General features: G+C 34.9%; 1 long non-coding RNA gene across 1 annotated transcript; it reads right to left on the reverse strand.

The window, feature by feature from the left end:
• Positions 1-7,764: 7,764 nt before the first annotated feature.
• LOC135771850 (uncharacterized) lies at positions 7,765-9,825 on the reverse strand. The gene is made up of 3 exons (XR_010543071.1): positions 9,676-9,825; positions 9,248-9,360; positions 7,765-8,536 (listed from the first exon to the last, which is right to left on the reverse strand). It is a non-coding gene; the product is annotated as an uncharacterized lncRNA (long non-coding RNA).
• Between the last annotated feature and the right edge of the window lie 310 nt (positions 9,826-10,135).

Genomic DNA, 10,135 nt, shown 5'->3' on the forward strand with positions numbered 1-10,135 from the left:
AGTTATGATTAAAGTATGATTTTTTTAACAAAAAAAACAAAACAGTTTTTATCCTATCAAAGTAAAATTTATACATAGCAGGTATAAAGGCTGTTATGTTAAAGTAGATTTATCCAGGTCTAAATATTCATACCATAAATATTTGTGATAGGCTATGTATAAAACCATGTGAATGATTTAGCTAAAGATTAGCCTGAATTACTAAGCTAGGCAGTTTCCCAGAACGGTGGCTGTGGGGCAAAGTGAAACAGATGGGGTAAACTGAACCAGGGGTTAAACCCCACCATGAGGCACTGTAACCATTGAATATGTTTCATTAAAAAAAAATTCTGTGTAGTTTCGCACAACTGATTTGTTCATTTTTAAACATTTTAGAAAACATATCATGCTAAGACATTACCATATTAATTAATTTTTATGCATTTGGCGTTTTGCAGGTCTACACTGAAAAAACAAACATACCACTCAGAAACGTCCATTGACAATCTCCAAACAATAAGTTGTTCCTCAAAATCTGTATTTTCATCTGATACAGACTCAAACATGAGTGGATGACATCAGAGTACCGCGAGAGCGATTTAAAACCAACCTCCTCCGCTTTATTTCTCGCGGTACTCTGATGTCATCTGCTTGTCGGTTCTTGTGGCGCTGCGTAAAGTTGACCACACCTAAAAAATGTACTGCTAAACTCGACAGAAATGCTCTGTATACCAGCACCTCCTTTATTAATTTGTATAGCAGGAAAAGTTCTATTTTACTTCTCAGCGTGATAAATAGCTTACAAGGTTTGGTGTGTGAGCGTGTGAACTGACAGAAATGCGTGTGTCTCATGGCGATTGCGTGGGACTTAAGAGCCTAGGTTATATCAACATATGTCAAATTAAGTTACCTGATATCCACTTAATTTTATAAGTTATAAACATTCATTTAAAATAACATACAGCTTATGTATTAGGCCTATTTGCTTAAATTACATTCTAACAAAGAAACTGCAAAGGTTGATATTAAAACCCAACACGCTGGTGAAAACTGGATAAACCGGTTTTCTTTGATGAGGTGATCGATTAGCATTGGGGGTTGGCAAAGAATTGGCAGACCTAGGGGTGGGTGGTTTTTAATTTCTTGACTCTCTGTCACTGGTAGCTGGTAAAACAAGCAGCTAAACCATGTGCAATTAATTACATTTTGGAATTAACTTCCTTCATGTCTTTTTATTTATACACTGTAAAAAATATTTTCTGAATTTTTAAGTAAAGTTAGCATTAAATATGTTTTACAAACAATTGATTTACAAACTCTGGGATGTTTGTGATTATCATCATTCAGAAAAGTGGTGCTTGTGTTTAGACTCATGTTTTACGTGATTAAATCAGGTTACATTAGTTTATTTTCAGTGTAGAACAGTTTGTAATCAAAATGCAAAAATATAGTACATTTATAAACATCGCTGAAACAAAGAATGAATTAAAAAAGTAATAAAGTTAAAGCTGCTGATAATTTTGTTTATATTTACTAGCATTTTCTGAGTGAAAAATGTTTAGATTTTGTTAAGTAGCCTAAATCCTACTCCAATTTATTTCAGTGTAGGTTTCTCATTTTTATCAGCTTTCTTTTGCTTTTCAAAGGGCCGTCTACCTTTGCTACCGCCAGTGCTTTAATGTGGGCCAGTACCGCCACTTCCAAATATAGCTCTTGAGCGTACCACCATCTCTCCCTGCGCCCAGAACCTACTTCTAACGTACCAGAACGCTCATTTGCACATCTGTTTAAATCAGAGGCTTAATTTAATTATTTGGCTGCGCTGCCGCTTTTCAAAGCGCCCTTCACAATGCAAGCTACCTAATTCGTCCCACCGAGAGCAGAGACTACATTACCCATTCACCTTTGAGTTTTACAAGTTAAAAGCGCATGCGTAGCTTTTGCTGCTGTCAATAGGCTTGTTCGACTTCATGCGGCGCCCCGAGAATCGACAGCCAGAAGACGTCACAGTATCGCGAGAGCGAGGCGAAATATGATTTCTTGAATCATTCTCGCGGTACTCTGACGTCATCCGGCTGTCGGTTCTTGCGGCGCCGCATGAAGTCGAACAAGCATAGTGTTAACAACGTGGTTTGGAGAGGTGTGTGAAACGCGCAACCATAGCTGCTCTGTTAAAATGAAAATACAAATGAATACTTAATATGCCCTCCTGGTTTTAGACTCTAAGGAGTAAAAGAACAAGGTCAGAATCAGATGACTCTCGCTGGCTGACATCCCAACAAGCCAGAATGATATCGCTGCAGGTCAGATGCAAGCTTTTTCCAATACCCTTCTGTAGGTACGTGACAATCTCTGCTGTCGCGGCTGTCAGCTTGGTTTCCCTCGACGCAACTTCGGATTTCCTCAGACGATGTGCAGACTGATTGTAGCCTATTATACATACTTGCTAAACTATACAAGTGTACGAAATTTCAATGAATTTGAACGACGCGCACAGGAGTTTTACCACACGCAAAATGGAAAACAATGGGACAAAATAAAGTGATGACTTTCGAGTTTCAAATGGCCAATATTCTGTTATTCTTGAACCCATAGACATGGTCTTGGTGTCCAGAGAGTATCTTTGCCCGACAGCGACAATATGTTATTAAAAAATAAATTACATCATTATGGATAAATGAGTGCTTACAGAATATATATGTTTGAGAATGCTTATCAGTACTTTTTTGTTTCTTAAACTTTAAAGATGAATATTCTCCTTTAGAGATGGGCAATTTTCAGCAATAGCACATTATATTCAAATTTTTGAGCTCATAAAAAATATTTTTTCGCTTATTTAAATGACTTTTTTATGTTTTTATGCACGTTTAGTTTTGGTGCAATTTCATCAAAAGCTTGTAATTAGGAAATACACACAACATGCTTAACGTGTATTTTCTATATGTTAAAAAGTTTGTAAAAATTGCGTATTCTTATATAATAAGAATAACAATATGATATATTTATATTGCGCTCAAAATGATTTAGAAATGGAAAAAGGAATTCTTCTCAACTACCACCAATAAAGTTTTAAAATTCTTCTTTAGAAAAACGGCATTTAAACCCACGTGCACCGAACAAGAAAACGTATGCTTACGTAGCTGTGTCTGAAACCGTTCCCTCGTTCACTCATTCACTATTCCCTATATGGGGAATGACAATTGAGTCCACTATATGGGGAAGAAGCAAATGAAAATGAGTGAGCGATTTCGGACACTGACGTAAATAGCATGCGTCAGAGAGCTGTCGCAGAGATTCATCATAAACACCTGTGTGGCTTTATTGATTGTGCTGTGAAATGGTAAAGTTTACTTTCTTACTGTTTTTCACATTAGTCATGTTTATTCTATTAGTTGATAATAAAGAGAGCAAAACAACTTATAATATTTATCTACTGCTGTTTATTTATTGTTTAATAAAAATGTGTATTCGATTTTAAATAAAAGATAACGCAATTATTTTTCATTTGTTTATTTTCAAAAAGTAGAAAATAACTGACAACAAGAAGTAACAAAAGTGTATAAACCTAAATGTTTGGTGTTTACTGTCAGTATCCTTCAGCTGATTCAAGTTACGCGTTCGTCTCCCGTTGCATCATGGGAAATATGAGTGAACGAGTGTACATCGAATGTACCCTCAAAATCAGAGTGCATTGTGGGTAAAAAGTAGTGAATGAATGTAGGGAATGAAGTCGTTCACTCAGGTTTCGGACACCACTACAAAATGGCCGACACCCGATATAGTGCACTATATAGTGGATAGGGAGCGGTTTCAGACACAGCTACAGTCCGTGTATGATATCTTTTTTATTTAGTTTTACATATTTTTATTTATATGCATTTAATAATAAGGTCATAATGTACACACTGTTAAAAATGATTCAGTGGCTTTGTAAATATCTCTAAAATAAATGATTAAAGTAACTTAATAAAATCTCTTAATGCAGTTATGCGATTTTTTTTGTTGGAAAATAAATTACTAAAAATAGAACAGATATTTTGTGTAAAATGTACATATATTATTTGATGTATACGCCTTAATAATATAAGTATTACATTTACAGATTATTTTAGTCAATATATTTAAAAAGGTCAGAGTAATATATTTAAGTTTTTAAAACTGTAATAATTGCATATTTCAAATTATTATTATTTCTATTTGACATCAAAAATGTGTAAGTTTTACGCCTAACTTGAAGTATGATTTACTTATATTTTCACATTGATATTATTTGAGTAAATGTAGGCAAAAAATAAATTAATAATATGTAGAAAAAATGTCAATTTTAAACAATCACATAGCCAACGGTTTTTAATCAGCAACAAAGAAACTGCGCATTTTGCCGATGACAAACACATCAGAAACTCCTCGAATTTATGAATATTTACACTCACAATATGATTTTATTTCCTTAGTACAAAAGTATAACATATTATACAAATTCTCAGTGAAATGTATTAAACACCAATGCATACTTTTTATCGTGTTTCATACCATGTAAAGGGAAACATAAATAATAATATAAAAAGTAGCCTACTGTTCAGTAATGCAGAAAAGCGCACCACAACCATGTTAAAGCTATTAAAACGTTCAGATGCAAAAATGAACTAAATGTAAAATTAGATAAACTAGTTAATGATATTGCGTAAATGCGCTCGGTCTCTTCAAAGGTCTTCGCGAATTATTTTGTTATAAGACTCGATTACCATACATCACGTCTCTTCTACTGTAAGTACACGGAAAAAATAAGACAAATGATCCGCGTTTGAGTCGGATTTTTATGAAGAATATGTGACTGTTTATGTAACTGGCAAAAGAAAACTTCGCCAACAAAATGTTTGCCAAAAAGCATGCATTTGTATGACATCAAAGTCCGTGTCATGTTACTTCAATATCATACAGTATACGCTCAGCATGAAGTCGAGCACACACATTGTCGTCAGTATGGCCTACAAGAAACACGCCTGCCCTCTACAGGTTTTTATATTTCCTGCGTCCCCCACCGAACCCCCCTTTTGCGGGATCTCGCAGAATTTCGGAAGTCTCCGCGGCATTCTGGTCTCAGAGACGCGCATTTTTAAAGGCCACATCTGTAATACCTTGTCCACACTGTCAGTCCAAATTTTGGTGCATATCTAATTTGACTGACAATCTGCCTCGACGTCTGATTTGTTTTATGTGACGTGACAGCATGACGTAACCGAAAAGCTACACAAATGCGATCAGGACGGTAAGACTGAAATGGATTTCAGACCACCTCTGGATGTAGCCTGAAACGGATTAGAAAAACAGATTTCATGTGGTTTTTAGCCATTCACTGTTCTAAATGTGATTGTATTCCTATGGGATATGCACCAAAATTGGATATGGACTGACAGTGTGAAAAAGGTCTAATACACCTTATCCTGCATCGGCTTCCTGTGAGAGGCTGAATAGAGCTTGAAATTTAAGTTAAGTTCGAGGTTTTACAATTTTGAGTAGCATGTTGCATACTAAAATTCATTGTCACGTATCTTCGCATTTTTCTGTGTCTGTACCACAGACTTTCTTTTCCGTGTCAGTTTCACGTTTTGGTTACTCAATTGTTTTTCCTATTTTTAAACCATTTTCCCGTGGGTTTGGGGTTAGAACGACTTTCTGTAACATAAAATGACATCCAAACCCAACTTCTAACCCTAACGTCAGGTGACAATTGTTTAAAAGTATGGAAAAAATAGTATAAACCAATAGTTAAAGTGACATCCTAACCCAAAGCCCAAATCTAACCCCAAACCCACACGAAAATGGTTTAAAAATAGGAAAAACAATTGAGTAATCAATACGTGAAACTGACACGAAAAAGAAAGTCCGTGGTACAAACACGGAACAATGCGGAGATCCGTGACAATGACACAGATAAATTAGCAAAAAATTTCTGTGACTATACCACTGAACTTTGTGAGATGATGTTGGAAATTATGTAGTAGTCTTATAGTTTGATAATGAAATACAATTAAATACAAACAGTTGTAAAGGATAAAACCTTGTATGTGGTTCATTCACTTCATGTTTTTAGAGAAAGCTTAAACATGAATCTCTCGTTTTTATTCTTCCTGTTACTTTTACTTTTTTAATACTCAAGTACAATTTTAATGTGGTACTTTTTACTTTTACTCAAGTATGATTCTGGCCAGATACTTTTACTTTTAATTGAGTAAAATTTACACTCAGTACTTGTACTTTCACTTGAGTAAAATTTTTGAGTACTTTTTACACCTCTGCTTAAGTAGTACTTAAAAATCATCGTAGATCTACGAGTGCTCTGGAGTAATCGTTCATTCATAAGTGCATCGTAAGACAGCAGTGTTACAAGGTCACCTGCATGACAACCAGCAAATTGCACTCCTGCAATAACGATGATGTAATGTTTTAAATGTAGGCTATATTATTTTTGGGGGTTTTCTTTGTTTATTTGTTTAAATTACTTTAATATAATATATTTTAAATTCAAATGAGAAATCCAATTTAAATGACTAAACATAAATGAATAAAGAAGGAAAACATATTTGGTACAATTTTGGTAAAAGTTGGTACTAGCAAACTGATAAATGGTTCCTACCAATTGCTTCTATAATTCATCTAGGCTACAGTAAAAAAAATTGTTTGAAGGTATGGCATCTGATTAAAGAAACCAAATAAATATTTACGGTACAATGCAATAATCCCTAATAATAAATATAACATATTACAAATAATGATAATAATTCTAAACAAGATAAAATGCAGAAGGCATTTTGCAGTGGGATGAGTCCTAACTAAATAAGGAAAATAATATTTCATTATGAACAATTTTAAAACATTTAAAAGGTCATTGAACAATAATAAAAAAATATTATAAAAAATATTAGTGCACATCGGCTAAAGATCATTAGCCTAAACAAGCTTCTGCTACAAATTCGAGTCATTCTATTGGTGACATTTCAGCACTTGACAAACGGATAGCGACTCGTAAGTAGCACTTAAAACTCAGCTGCGAACGATCGTTATACGTGCATCTTTGGGAAACGCACGTAATTGAACAACGAATGTTCGTTAAGTAGCTCGTAGAAAGCGCTCTTAAGGGCTAAGTTTAATCGTTATCGGGAAACCCAGCCCAGATCTTATTTCGCCATTTACCTACACAACTGATTAAATTACAGTCTGTTTTTATCCACACATGCAGTAACAGTGCAATATGTTTTGTGTCTAAGAGGTATTTGCTTTTTGTTTGGTGAAAGGACACATTGTGAGAAGGCATCTGTTAGGAAGTATATTGAAGCAGCCCTTCCTCAGCTTACTATTCTCATTTTTTTGATGTAATGCTCCTCTCACTGTGATGTCAATGTTCTGCTTATTGATTGAATTCCACCTGACACCTGCTCTCTCTCTCTCTCTCTCTCTCTCTCTCTCTCTCTCTCTCTCTCTCTCTCTCTCTCTGTGTGTTCCTCCACAGACCTACTGTGTATACCCCATGATAAAATGTAAAATGTTTAAAAGTGTTTAATGTTCAGTCCAGCTGACTGAATCAAGTAATTTCCGTTAACCCAGGAATGAATTTTACCCTGAAGGTTCAGACTGTATGTGTTGTGTGTGTGGCAGAGGGTCATGGGATCTCTGGGGAATATGTGGATGAAATCATCTGTACCTTTTACATCAGAATAAATGTGTGTGTTCAGGTTTGATTGACAGGCACATCTGAAAAATGAATAAAATATACTGAACTGCACCTGCAAATTCAAGACTTTATTTATTTTATGAAGTTAGCATTGAAATTGTTGTGTGGCATGAAATGTAACCCTTAAAAGAGAAATAAGACAAAATTATTTTACACAAAAAATACATGGAATGTAATATGAAATTTGATGACTTTTCTTGAGTCTTTGAAAGAGCATCTTATCAAGCTCATGAAAATTAAGCAACCCAGACAACTGTGTTTTTTTAAACAGACAAACATGCATTATTTATTTCAACATTTGAATTTGGCTCTCCACAAAGGATGCATTGATTGTTGTTTCTGCAGCGGTAGAGTGGGACACGATCAGCAATAGTCTTCAGTTTTTCTTTCAGCTCCTCTGGTTTGTTTTGATCATGGTTCCAGATATTTTTGAAAACAAAGGCTTTTATTCCCTTATAGTTTTTTAATTTATTAACACCTGGTATAATGTTGTACTTTCCAGTGAGACAAGTGTTCATACAGGGAGAGTTTAGGGTGTAAAACACCACACATCCGTTCTTTCTCTTATTCAGTAAATATGTTAAAGGTGAATTATTTACAGGGTCTAGAAGCAGAAACTCTGAATGTGCTGGACGAGGTTGTTTCTGGACTCCTGCAGCGACGAGCTCTGTGCCTTTGTAGACTGGACTTGTATCACCTCTTATAGCATTTTTTACATTCGTTTCTGGGTCATTTGTCAAGAAGTTGTCAGTTGTGGGTATGAAATTCCCCTGACACTGTTCCTGTGGGACATTGATGGCTGCTGCATACTGGCCTACCTGATAACTAAAGAAAACACTAAGTATAAGCAAACAGTCTGTATAATTGTAATTAATAACAATATTTGTGTAAATAAGTTAAATAGTGATGTTAATTAAATGGTGATGTTAAAATGTTAGGGTGACTTTAATTCTGTTCTTGTATTCTACCATGGCCAGAAATATCTCTCACAACATGAAAAAAAGATATTGATACTTATAGATATTTATACTGCTTCTGTTTCTAACTATCATTTTAAAGAGGTTAAATAATATACAAAAAAATTAAAAACAAAAATGCTATCCATATAGCTTACTACCTCACTGTGACCAACTTTTAAAGCTTTAAAGGGATAGCTCATTCACTACCATAGTAGGAAATACAAATACTATGGAAGTCAATGGGTTACATCAACTGTTTGCTTACCATCATTTATCAAAATATCTTCTTTTGTGTTCAACAGAATAAAGAAACTCATAGAGGTTTAAAACAACATGGGAGAGTGAATGATGACAGAATTAAACATTTTTGGGGTGAACCCTTTACATTTTAAAGTTAAATCAAATTGGCTGTACAAGTCATTTCTAAGTTAAATAACCTTAAAAAATGAAAACAAGTTGAAATTGCTGATAAAATGTGTACAACATAATAATTAACTTTGGATAAAAGTTTTCTGAAAGTCCAAATATAAATGTTTTCTCTCAAAAGATCAGAAAATAAACATGCTTATTAACTTACTTTGTGTTCAAGAACTGTATAATGGAAGCAAGATTGTTAATATTCTGAGCCTCTGTGCTTCTAGTAAATATTGAAAGCAGGCAGATCAGGAAGAGTCCCTTCATATGATGAGCCTACAGCAAAACAAACTAAATTAATAAAACAATATAGATTTATCAAAAAAATCATCAATCATTTATAATTTCATGCAGAATAAAATGCTGATTTCCTGGAAATTTTGAAAAAGCTTTACAACTAAAGCAGAGATTATTTAATGTTGCACATATAAATACATATGTACATAATTTTTTATTTAGCACAGTCAAAATCCTACATGCAGCACCTTTAAGTCCTGTCCGGAAAACCACCCATTGATGTTTCTGAAACTGTGAAACTAGTACTCATGCAGTTATTACAGTCTTAACATTTTCTTAGATAGGTCTACCTACCATAACAGTTGCACTTCTTTACACCAGTCTTCAGAAATGAGTCGAAATAAATCTTCTCTGAGACATAAAGACAATCTGCCCTATTTATCCTGAACCAGCACCCCACATCAGTCATGTGACTAAATGACAAAGTGTAATATGGTTGTAACACAAAACGTCTCGGTTACGGATGTAACCCTCGTTCCCTGAAGGAGGGAACGGAGACGTCACGTCGTGACCGACGAATTGGGAACTCGCTTAGAGAGACCAATCTGCTTCGAATACTACTAAAACGCCAATGAACTTGGCATTGAGATATTTGCATAATGCTGGCGCCGCCCCGCCAGGTGCGTATATAAGCAGCAGGTGCAAATGAGGAAATTAGCTTCTTTTTCGCTGAGAAAGCCGGAAAGTGTGACCGGCCGTAACAGCAGGTGGCAGCACCTGTGGCGACGGGACGTGACGTCTCCGTTCCCTCCTT

Source organism: Paramisgurnus dabryanus, chromosome 8 (genome assembly GCF_030506205.2).
Source record: "Paramisgurnus dabryanus chromosome 8, PD_genome_1.1, whole genome shotgun sequence".
Classification (NCBI taxonomy): domain Eukaryota; kingdom Metazoa; phylum Chordata; class Actinopteri; order Cypriniformes; family Cobitidae; genus Paramisgurnus; species Paramisgurnus dabryanus.